General features: G+C 32.5%; 1 protein-coding gene across 3 annotated transcripts in view; it reads right to left on the reverse strand.

Annotated features, from left to right (window-relative positions):
* LOC106457993 (bifunctional heparan sulfate N-deacetylase/N-sulfotransferase-like) overlaps positions 1 to 9,226 on the reverse strand; it is a 90,013-nt gene extending 80,787 nt beyond the window's left edge. For all 3 annotated transcript variants that reach the window (XM_022384300.1, XM_013917444.2, XM_022384294.1), the window contains exon 1: positions 8,719 to 9,226. The gene's annotated coding sequence lies outside the window, so the exon portion shown is untranslated. The remainder of the gene's footprint in view (positions 1 to 8,718) is intronic.
* Between the last annotated feature and the right edge of the window lie 4,272 nt (positions 9,227 to 13,498).

Here is a 13,498-nt window from a genome sequence, read left to right on the forward strand (position 1 = left end):
AGATTGTCCACACTGTCATTATAGTAAGTCTTCTATCATCTTCTAGTAACTGTGCTGTCCTTCAGTTTGTTTCTTATTAATTGCAACAGATTTACTTATTAGAGGGATGGAACATTAATTTATCTTACACACAATCTAACAGTTTTGGTCAGAGAATTTCAGATCAAAGAGTAAATGTATGAACACACATCCAAGAAGTATATGGAAAAGAACAAAACCAAACAAAAATTAAAATTATATTTCTGTCCACATAAACAGCTTGTTACGTCACGTAAAAAAAATACTATTTTTTTCAAAGTTAATGTCAATATTCAAGTTTTTAATCAGTGTGTATTTAGTATAAACACAAGTATACCTTAAATTAACTTGGTTATATTAAAAAACTGAAGTTAAAGAGTAAAATGTTATTATTTTGTAAAATAATTTAATTACTACTGTACTTAGTTTAACATCTTACTATTGTAAACATTAACAGCTCAAATGTTTTGTCACTTTTATAAAGTGCTACATACTCTAGCTATTCATATTAATAAAACGTTATAACTATCAACATCTTAATATAATGAAGCAATGGTGTGGCCATCTATGTATCTATCTATGTGACCAAAATACCAAATACAATGGTGCCATCTGTTGTGTTGAAATATAAAATCTCAATGCCAGAAGTGATGATTGAACCTTATGGAATGTGACGCCATCTATTGAATGGCACCACAAAGAAAAATCTAAAAATATTTCGCACTTTGAGTATTCAAGATTAAGACAATTAGAAATATATAGGTACGTGCAACAACAATTTCTTTATAACAGAACACAATTTTAAATAATAGTATTCTCCTCACAACAAGAACACAACATTCACTAGGACAGTATGTGATAATTTTATTATATCTGTATTGATGTTATTTTTAAATGTATTATGAAAAAAACTGGAGTTTTTAAAAAAAATTGTTTTTTCAACGAAGGATAACACTTTTAATAAATAAAAACATTACAGTTTACATCATGAAAATTCTGAGCTCTATACATTGAATTATTTTGATTTGCATATAACAAAAGAGCACAATCCCAACACTTTTCTTGTGCAATACTTCCCAGAAAACATACTTTTTAGAATGAGGTATGAATACTAATTACCAGCATAAACAGACGTTTCTCCTAGTTTAAATAATAAAACTGTATTAATTTTGAATAAATAGCTGATTACCAATAGTTATTTCTGCCACAGGAATACCAGAAAGTATGAATTGTCTTTGCAGTGGGAAATATTACCAATTATACTACTGTCCTTAAAGTGGATAATTTTGTAAAATTCAATATGATCACCTCTTACCCTTATACTCTCAAGGGAAAATAAGTGATCTTAATATATCCTATAAAGTAACCCTTCTATCTTCAGAATTATCCTAGTAGCACTCCACTGAACCCCTTCCAATAAGTTAACATATTTTCTTAGATAGGGAGAACATTACTGTACAGTTTACCAAGTCAGCCTCAATAAGGGTTTTTATACAATCACCTCTCCTGTCTTGTAATTAGTATGTCTATGAATACAGCCAAAAATTTGAATAGCTTTACTACTAGAAATAGAGCACTGCCTCAATAGCTTGAATGACTTATTCACCACCAACCAAGATCCTTCCTCCAGTTATGCTATTTAGTAGGTTCTCATCTATATTAAATGTGATCTAAACTATGGTAACCCAACTCCATTTCCATCCATGTACTGTAATTAAACATCATTCATCAAATATTTGTCCATCTTACCAAATGAGCCAAGTCATTTTGTAATATCTCAGCATCCTCAGTACAATTAGAAATACCAAACAGTTTAATGTCATCAGCAAACTTTACTAAGTTAGTAATTATGCACCTAACAATACCATTAATGTAAATAAGAAAAAGCAAAGGCCTAGCACAATGACCCCTGAGGAGGGCTATAGTCTAATGATGACTGCATTATAGCCGAGTGCAGTAGATGTTAATACATGTAGGGGTTTCATTCAAAGCTTGGTGCATGTGTACAATTGTTTTGGACAGTGGCACAATGTAATAGCTATCAGTCTTGTGGATGGGTAAGTAGCATTTATGAAATGATTTTCTTTGCTAATCTTCTGTGCTGTACCTTACCAAGCTTTTAGAAAATTTAAAAACACCATATCCACACCTTTTCCATCATCCAGATAACAAGTAACTTCCTCAATAAAAAATTAACTGATTAATAATGCAAGATTCCCTTTGGTAAATCCATACTGACTTTTTATTAAAGGTATCACATATATTGTAATGCTTGTTTTCTAATACTTTGAAATTTCTCCCACTACAAAAGCAAAAACTAACTGGCTTACATTTTCCACAGCATATTCCATAGGAATAATATTAGCAATTCATTGTCTAGTGACCTACCAAAAATGAAAGACAAAGGCTTCCATACCTAACGTTTGACCTCCTTTATAATCCTGAAAAAAAATTCTCTGGTCGACGGTTTATTTATTCATAATCTCTCCATCTTTCTACTTATCACCAAGAGACTAATATCTACATTATTCAGGTTAATTTAAATACTTTCCATATAACTGTCCAGAGTCAGGAATATTGATAATATCTTCTCTTATAAAAACAGAAGAAAATACTTTAAAACTTTACCATCTTATAATTTTGAAAGACAACCTTGCCATCAACACCCTTTAAGGACCCAATTACCTTTTTCACATTTTGCTTGCTTTTGACAAAAAAAAATCCTTTTAAAATCTTCACAAATTTCTCCCACATCACCTTTTAACTCATTATTCCAATTTGCTGATGACAAATATCATGGCCTCAAAAATGGCTTTATGAAAATTAGTTAATTAAGTTTTGTTCTTTTTTATCTCAATATATAACAAAATCTCAAACCTAATTATGCAATGGTCTTTATTCAACAAATGTCTCCCCCCTCCACTTCATCTCTTGCAACAACCCTAGTGGTTGTTTTTTTAAGATTCATAACATAGGTAAATTAATATGTAGAACTGTACACAAACTTTTCTCTACATTAGAATACAAATGTTAATACACAAACAATTAAATGATGACATCTTACTTCCAACAAGAACATCAATCAGCATTCTAAGCATCATGATCTTGCTGGACATCTGTCTTGATGAAAATTACTTCCATTGGAATGGCCAATTTTACAATATATTAGACAGCACTTCAATGGGTTCACATTTATCACCTATATAGCAGAAATATTCAACATACCATTTTAACACCATATTTTCATCAACCTCGTATATGGGTAAGATATGTTGACAATATGTTGTTGTTGTTTTATTGACCCATGAAATGGAAGAACTCTTTCATGCTCATCTGAACAGCCAATTTGACAGCATACAATTTTCCATAGAACTTGAAGCCAATAACACTCTTCTATTCATCGATATTCTGGTTCACAAGGGCATGAGTTTAGAAAAGTTAACCACTACCATTTATCAGAAGAAGACATATCTAAATTTTTGTTCACGCCATACAACAGCTTTCGAAACTTGAATTATTAAGACAACAAAATCTAGAGCTACAAGTACATGCTCCTCGTTTTACCTAGATGAAGAACGTAAACAACTTAAGATTTTCAGGAACAACAGTTATCCAAATAAAATCATTCAACATGTGTTATATGGTTCACTTGTCTCAACTAGTAATGAACCACAACCTGACAAGCATGACAACATCAAAAATACATTTCTTCCTTATATACCAGGTCTAGAAGATACACTTCTTTTGATAATGAATAAATTTAACATCACCATAGCTTTCTGAGGCCTTCCTAAATGAAGATAAAATATCCATTTCCAAGTCTTTTCACAAACAAGTGGTCTATAGCACTCAGTGTGAGTGTAATAAACAACACTTTGGGGAAATACAATGCTCATTACAGGTAAGGCTCAAAGAACACCAAAGATATATTAAGAACTCTACTATAAAAACATCAGCTATAGCATTTCACGTTCAGGAAAACAACCACATAATAGATAGAGAAGAAAATACCAAATGGAGAAAAATTAAAACCTATTACCATCCAAGCACAAGACAGTGAGTATTAATCAAAACAACGTACTACAACTGCTCAATACTGCAAGGACTCCACTTAAGAAAGACATAAAACATATTAGTTGTCATTATTTAGATTGTAAAATTAAACCTTTATGAAAAATGAAGTATGAAAAATTCCTTTATATTTATTTCTCTATATATAACACCTATAATTGTATTTTCCTTATGTTTATTATACTGAAACAATCAATTTATCTTCCATACTCATCATAATTCTATATGATTAATAACTTTAATACCAGATGTCAGTTATTATTACAAATGTTGCCTGGATACCTATTTTAAAGCAGTGTTCCAAAGTTAAACAAGTTTATATCACTCCTTACATTGTTGTCCAATGAAGTTTCCAGTAAGAGGGCTGAAAGCTCGCAAATAAAATGTATTTTAACATAGAAAAAACTCTGTGTATAATTCTACAAATCCTGGTGGTTAATAAAAACTTCTATAAATAAATCTAAGTACTTTATTAACTCTTTCAGCCACAACTAAATACTTAGTGAAAGCTTGAATCTTTAAAAAGAATCATATACCTAAATTCTCGTAATTTTCTACAATACCAGTACTAACAATACTCTTACATAAGTAGGAAAACATTTTTAATTTTTCATGCTTTAATTGCAATATTTTACATTTCTAAACAGTGAATCTTAGTTTCCTTCATCTGAAAGTCACAAAAACTGTACAGATCATTCTGAATAATAAAAACATTATAAGTAGTATCAGCTCTTTCAAATACTTTAGAATCATTAATTATTAGTAAATTTTCAATTAACATGGACCAAGAAGCTATCCAAAATTGCTGGAAAAAACGATGACAAAAATGTAAAAAAAAAAAAAGACACCTCAGGGTATGAAAGTATTTGCATTCCCTCAGCTAGAAACATTAAAATATCACAACCATTTGTTTTATAATAGCATCATGCCAATATTGTTTCTATTTTTATTCTTTAATTAATTCCAACTACCTAATAAATCCCTTCTGCATCACCTTGCTAAAGGCTTACTGAAAGTTATGTATACAGTGTCAACTGGAATATAACCATTCAAACACAATATCAAATTCCTTAACCCTTATTGAAAAACTAATCAATTCAAATAGAAAGCTCATTTATAAGTTTTAAACTAATGAAGAAAAATAAGAAGAACTCATAAAATTTAAGAACAGACACAGGCCTAACGATTGAAATTAAAATCAAAAATCTAAAGCAAGGAAACAATCACTTTCTATAACTAGAGTTAAAATATAAAAATAAATAATACAGAAAAATCAAATTACACCAAGCATTTTCTGGTTTATAATGCCTATTACCATATTAGGAATTTATTAGTTTACATGTAGACATTCAACACAAGGAAGTCAAGACAATAAGTTTTATATGTAGATCACTTTAAGAACATTAGCTATTTTTATGTATGCTGCCATAGCTCCAAAAAGGATTTTAAAATCATATAACCTACTATAAACAAGGAACAAATTGGTCCTTCTAGGTCTTCCTTTCTCACCCACCATTGAAAAAACAAAATTTAAACCAACCCTTTATGTTTCATGAAATCATAGATTTCCCTCTTAATTGCCTATAAATTAAGTTGATCCTCAAGTGCACAGGACACTAAGACATCAATCAGCTTAACACAATAAAAATATTACACAAGTTTATTTATACATATACATAATACATGACAATTCATGTAGACTGTACAACACATATACATAATGAGTGGAGATAGCAGAGTTTTATAACTGTATATTACAAACTATTATAGACTCTTTATTAATACTGTTATTAAAAGGAATTTATAAATTACATGGTAAATCCAACACAATGTTACATGGACAGCTGCCTTTACTTCTATTACTTTTCCAGCTCAGCAAATATAGATGTATTGTATTTACAGTCCTTTGTATATCTCTTTATAAAGAACAAATCAACAATGCATGTTATACAGAATTAAGCTCAATGTCAGTCATGGTCACATGGCTGAATGTCGAGTTATGGCATCATAGTGTTAGGCCTTTGAAGAGAGAATATTGCTCATAAGGTGAATAGTAGGTGGTTATGTGATTTATGTATGATCATGAGTGGAATGTATGGATAATTATTAGCAAACTCTTTCTCGCATCTGAAATAACAAACAGTACATAACTGGTTTCTCACAAAGTGCTGGTCCCTGCTAATGCCAACACAAATTCATTCTGTAAGTCAATCACCCTATTAAAAAAAATAATTTTTAACTGTCTTAACTACAGCCTAGCCTGTCTTAAGAATCCAAATCTTAAACTTGAGTTTTCTCACCCAATTATCTTTTGAAAATAGAACAAAGAAATCAGAGGCTTCTGTCCTACCAATTTTTCAGATAATCTTGTAAGTTTCAATAGGATTAACCTCTCAACCTTCTTTTGTCAAGACAAAGTAGATTAACCCTGTAAGGTAACCCAACCCTAAGATCATCCATAGTAGTTCCTTTGAACCTTTCAAACACCTTTATAAAATATTATGATACTGAAACAGAACATCTACATAAACTGTTATATCCTGTGTTAAATACACATCATCTTACACACAAGACAGTTCATGAAGACATGCATATTAAATAGACATACACAATTTGAGTAGCCTGAAATTCAGGCTCTGGAAATTGTTTTTTTTTACTGTTTTGGTTGACCTGTCTCTTACACTTTCCAGGCAGTATGCTGTTGCCAGTGGAAAAGAAAATATAATTTTGGGTTGTTTCTACAGGAATATTGAAACAGGATGGGCATTTGACTACCCCCCCCCCCCAAACAAACCGTCACTTGGCCAGTCAACGTCATCTATTTAATTTATTATTTTTTCATTTTAAATGCATATACTGAATTTCACTTAATCTAATATAAATTACATGAAAACAAGAAAAAAGGTCTATGGTTTGTCACCACACTTACAACAACAGAGCAAATGCTGCAAATAGCACTTGCTCTATACCTTTATTTTAATAATATGCCATTATTATGAAGTTATATTGTTATATTATGTTGGCTATGACAGAGGAGGATTCTGAGGCCTAAAACTTAATCAACCTCTGTTAATACACAGCTATTTACAATATTTAATACAGGTTTTGGGTTATTTTAACAGTCAAAAAAATAAATGGTCAGTTCACCAACTTGCCGACTCTGTATTAAATGTAAGTCAAAGGAAGTTATAAGTTCTTTCTGCAGATCCCTGATTAGTTTTATTTTGTGGGATGAAAAGGCTGCGATGTGAAGACAGGTGTAGGTCCTTCAAATTATTTTCTTGAGAAAAGAATTGTTAAAGAGAATCTGAATTGACTGAAGTATTTAAAATTATGAAGAAAACATATGGGATTAATGCATCATATTTTTCATGTTTAATGGTAAGTGATAGATGAGGGGTCATGGATTTAAAAATTTGCAGGATAGAAGTTGTCTGCAAATTAGGCAATTTTATTTTTCTAACAGGGCAGTTGGCCTTTGGATTGGATTGCTTGCAGACATGGTAGACAAAAGATTGGGAAAGTTAAAGAAAAGGCTTGACGATTACTTAAAAAAAATCAAGGCTAGACACAGGAAGATGGGTATTTGATGAAGTTAATGAGACAGCTACAATGAGCCCCTTGTGGTCCTTCAAAATTTTATCATTTTTTAATCTAAAGCTCAAACTTGGGGTAAGCATTTGGAATAACGCACCTAGTAATAGAAAAGTGTTATTTGAAAGAAGAGATAAAGTAACAGGATCAAGTTTAAGATTAAATTCTACTGTCTGTGCCCGACATAATTATAACATTGGGTATGACACTGTTTTTGCCCGATTTAAACAAATTACACTGAAGGACTTAACATATGTCAGCCAACATTATTTATTTTACTTTCTGAGATCTAACTGTACATATCCTAACGAGCCTTCTGACACTATTATTACTTATATGTTTTTGCTACAGAGGAAACAGGCTCAGGGAGGCATGAGTGAGGTTTTTAGATTGTTAGAAGTTTTGAATTCCTTAAACTATGATGATGGTTTCATAAAAAACCTGAAGGTAATAAAACAGAACAAAAGTTAGATATAAAAAACATAGGCATTATGACTTCAGTTATGTTTTGAATTAAAGCAATTTTACTTTTATGTCATAGAGTGTTTTTGCAAATATAATGGAACAGTTATTAACTAATATAGGCTTCAGTGTATACAACTAATAGTTACAATACTTTAACGTTTCATTGGATCACTATTTTGCATTTGATTTTAAGAAAGTAGAGTTCAATATAATAAAAAGTGTTTCAATCAAGTATAGGCAATTTGGAGTAGAGTGGTGCTTAGGTACCAGTACTGGCAGTAGTAACTCTTGGTAATAGTGACTGTTACTGAGCGTTACTACTACTAGCACTACACACTACTAGTAGTAATACTAATAGTACTACTATTCAACAGTATTATTTAATAAAATCATTAATTGAACCAAAACAGACTGTTACTTACTTATTGTTAATGTTATCTCTTGAAATAATTTGAAAAATCTAGAATTTTAGTTTTTCATTGGGGAAAACATACATTAATCTAACATGCTGAAATTATGGCAAAAAAAATTAAATTTTACTAATATACAAAATTAATGTAATAGACTTACCACCTACTATCGCCATTGTTCTACAGTACAGGGTTCGGTCTTGATGTCATCAACAGGCCTAACACTGGAGTGCTGATACTGGGTATACCGTATAGTATTATAAATGTGGTCAGCTAGTTTAATCACACTTTGTTTATTACATTATATTTAAATTGTTATTAATTTTCTCTTCAGCCAGGTGCGTGCCTAAACAAATCCCATCAAATGAAGAAGGGAAATTTTGTGCAACAAAATGTTCAAATATATAAATTGTAATTATTGAGTACTACATTGTTTCAATGCCGAGTTATATTTAGTTTTTACCTCATCTCTTCCTCAGTTGGGTGCATGTGTAATATAGCATGATTTGTTTTCAAGTTTTAGCTTTGGTCCATCTCCAAGCACTAAATTGTATTATCAATCAGTGAAGTGATCTCAGGCTATAGTATGCAACGCGGTTAAAAAATCTCGAATATTATAGTTGTTTGTTGTTAAACGCAAACTTACACAATGGAACTCGATTTTTAGCGTTGTAAGGCAACAGACTTTTTATTGAGCCACAAGTGGTCCCGAATACAATAGAAGATAGTTCTATAGTATTTTAATCACATATTTATATATGTAAGAAAAACATATTTTTAACATGATGATATTTATATTTTTCGACTGCTATTGTTAGTCTCCTTCAAGCTTTATTAATGATTATTCAACACTAAATTAAAACATATACATTTAATTAGATTACATTGCAAACGGCATATACACGCAGAAATCAACCTATTAAGATCACAGCTTTAAAATACACCTTCAAACACTCAGTGCATAATAAAACGATAAATTTGTTTTGTTTTTCACTATCGTTCTAACTTGCATTTTCAATTAAATCCCTATGTTATGACCATTATATATCAAATAACCTGGCCCACAACTTACGGCGAAAGTAAGACCATCAAACACCCTTTGCAAATCAACTTTCAAAATATTATCTTTAGTCAGTCACTGTAGGAAGTACTTTTAATCTTTTGCTATTAATATTATATCTGTATAACTATAAGTCCAAGTTGAACTACTTTGACAACATCTGTCAGATATTTGTTTGTTTTGAATTTCGCGCAAAGCTACACGAGGGCTATCTGCGCTAGCCGTACCTAATTTAGTGTAAGACTAGAGGGAAGGCAGCTAGTCATCACCACCCACCGCCAACTCTTGGGCTACTCTTTTACTAACGAATAGTGGGATTGACTATAATATTATAACGTCCCCACGGCTGAAAGGATGAGTATGTTTGGTGGAAGGGGAATTCGAATCGTGACCCTCAGATTGCGAGTCAAGCGCCCTAACTACCTGGCCATGCCAGGCCCTGTCAGATATAAAAGACTGTTTAGTGTAAGTAGTATTATTAATTTATTCATTTTGTGTTTGTAATTTATTGATGTCGAGGCTATGAACGTTGTGTTTGCAGTTCATTGATATCGAGGCTATAGATATTTCTAGAAGAACTAAGTGATAGACGTATAAATAGCTGCACCAGACTAGCAGCAAGAGAGAGAGAGAGAGTAAAAATTAAAGTTACAGGAAAGAGATGTTCGGCAAGAGAAAAGTTAGAAAAAGCAAAGTTAACCGTTGTAGGAGTGAAAGGCCTAACAGTTGATATGTTAAAGTGAGATTAATAGTTTGAAAGAGATAAAGAGAGTAATTTGTTTTGTCAAAGGGTGTTCTAAGCTAATTAAAACCGCCTGTGTGAACTTTGACGAAAAAGCAGACGATTTTTGGAAGTACAGGATACAACTGCGGTAACTCAGCGTAAGTGAATCATAAACGGATACTATTGCGATAAAAATAGAGAAAAATAGTTTGGCATGTGAAGTGAATTCTAAAACAATTGAATAGGCCTAAGTAGACTTTTGACAACAAGAAGAGAACTCTATAGCGTTTAAGATACAATTATGATCGCCAAAGTGTAAAGAATTTTGTACATACATTTAACTGGTTTCGAATATATATATATTATTTCAAAAACAAGTGGAGTGCACGGTGTTCGTTTATTGTCAAATTTATTGCCAACAAGTAACAGACACCTACTGTAGAAGATCCTTAGCCCAACACACCCATATACTTACATTAAAATATATTTTATTAAAATGTAAGTTTCTGACAACCTCTTTGACTTCCTGCATTCAATTACACCTTAAACTCCCACTTTACATTAACATATTTTTACGACAGGGGTCTGGAATGGCCAGGTGGTTAAAGCATTCAACTCGCAATCTGAGGGTCGCGGGTTCGAATCCCTCTCACACCAAACATGCTCGCCCTTTCAGCCGTGGGGGGCATTATAATGTGACGGTCAATCCCATTATTCGTTGGTAAAAGAGTAGCCCAAGAGTTGGCGGTGGGTGGTGATGACTAGCTGCCTTCCCTCTAGTCTTACACTGCTAAATTAGGGACGGCTAGCACAGATAGCCCTCGTGTAGCTTAGCGCGAAATTCAAAAACAAACAAAACAAAGTTACGACAGCGGAAGTCACGTGACTCTAGTAACACGTCATGAGATTCTAGACGGATCATGTCTGTTCCTGGCAACTTTAGTCTTTTCTACGTGCCCTCTATTTTTGTATATATAAGCCGGCAAATGAAGTGACGGCATAGATAATTGCAGACAGGCAGAGATAGAGACGGACAATTGAGTCAAGCGCGGTAGTGACCGTAACTAAAGTGCGTGAATCGTTGTGAATTATAGCGTGTGTTTAAGTTAAACTGACCGTGGAAATTATTGCAAAGTGTATTGCAAAGTTGTATTGAGAAAGAATAAACCAGTTTTATTTAAGAAAGGACTTGTATTGCTAAAGTTTCACCCGAAAGAAATTATAGGGGAAATTAACAAACGACCAGAGACTAACAATATAAATTGGTCAGTTTATCCTGTCTAACTTGCATTTCCACATATCTGCTAATGGATGCTGTTTATTTATAAATAATTTCTTTGACTTCCAGTGATAGACCTCCCACATTCTATTATCAAGTCCAACAAGTCTTTCTAACTCGCATTTCCACAGCCTTTATAGGTAACCTATAAATCAATATATTTGACATACTTTAATTTAGACCCGGCTTCTAAGATATCAGCTGTAATTCCAGGAGTATATTTTTTACTTGTTTAAGACCTGTTTGCCTTAGTGCTCTGAACTTGTATCATCAGATATCCTCTGTTGATTTGTGTCAGTGTGTGTGTGTGTGTGTGTGTGTGTAACTGTAGGTGTGAAGCCAACTCCTTCAAACAACGTTTGTTCAGCTTCTCCTTTAATTTGCACTTTGAAACTCCAGCTGTATGTCTGTGATACTCTCCGGTCCATTGTTTAATCTTACAGGCAAGTATAGTAATCATAAATAGCAGAAGGAACAGCAGAAAATATTATGCAGATTTAAAACTGAAATTTTGATTCTGACTGGGTGTTAAGAAAGATACCAAACACAAAGTAGAACAAGATGTAATGAATCTTTATTACAAAAACAATCAAAGTGACAAATGTACAGCGATACAAGTGTTGTTCACTCTAGAAAAGAGGACTCTGAACTCAAGGCTGGTACGATCCAGGGTGGAGCACATGCATTTGCATAGGGTGATAGGTTTTTGGTGGCATAATTTTGTAGACTTCTTATAATGGCAGAAGAGCAGGAGTGGGGGTTGATGAAACACTCAGCGTTCGCACAGGGTGGCAAAACACGTCGCACAGACCCTGTTTGTACTCCAGTCTTTATTGCAGTGGTGTTACAGAAACAAATGCTAACAAAATACAGTGAAACAAGGACTTTTCTACTAGGTTTTACCATAGTCTAATTCATAATCTGTGCAGGCTAAAAACAAAATTTCATTACTGTACATTTATATGTAAAAACTACTTTGACACTCTTACACACACGAATAATCTCAGATGGTTTATCATAAGATCATTCTACAAACGTTCACAACAAAAATTTACCTGAGTGCTTGATAAAGAGGGATCACAAAGTCCTTTCAGCAATCAGAAGTATTAGTGATCATTTCCAGCCCTGCCAACTGTAACTGTTCTAAGCATTACATTGAATATAATCGGTCTGGCTATGAAACTAAAATATCAAATAGTGTGCTCTGCAGAAATTTTGATACTATTTGACTAGATGTCGAATACGTATCTCAATACTAAAAATTGCTTGGTAATTTGGAATGTTAGAGTCGCAATGCCTTTTTGGTTCTATTAATTTTGTGATTAACAAAGCACTGTAACTTTAGAATATTTCAGTGGTTTAGTGCATATATCATATTGTGAAACACCTTTTGATAGCTCCAAAATCAAGGACTGTCACTTCCTTATTGTTTTTTTCAATTGAGTGAGCATCCTAACTGTTGGTCAGGTAATTACTCCAAGTGGTATCACTGTGATATTCAGGCTCACTGATGTGTGCCAGAAAATAATTATGTATCCCCAATATGCATATTCCAGAAATGTTATGTAGAGTATTAAAACAATATCTTTATTCACAATAGTGGTTATAGTTTTGCTTACTGATTAGTTTATTACTCATAATAACTCAAGCTAGATGCTGGAGTGAAGAGAGAAAGTTTGCAAAAAGGTTAATGCATGACAAGACAAGATAACGAATAATCCCATCTACACCGTACAACGAAACAAGAAAGAATGATGTTATACCATGCTTTCAGGTCAGACTAAATGGTCCTATTGCGATAGCTTACAATTCTTAGATTACCTATGTCAATAAATATTCCAAATAATATATAGAAAAAAGAGAGAGCCCCAATTTAT

The sequence above is a fragment of the Limulus polyphemus genome, unplaced genomic scaffold (assembly GCF_000517525.1).
Source record: "Limulus polyphemus unplaced genomic scaffold, Limulus_polyphemus-2.1.2 Scaffold20, whole genome shotgun sequence".
Taxonomy (NCBI): Eukaryota; Metazoa; Arthropoda; class Merostomata; order Xiphosura; family Limulidae; genus Limulus; species Limulus polyphemus.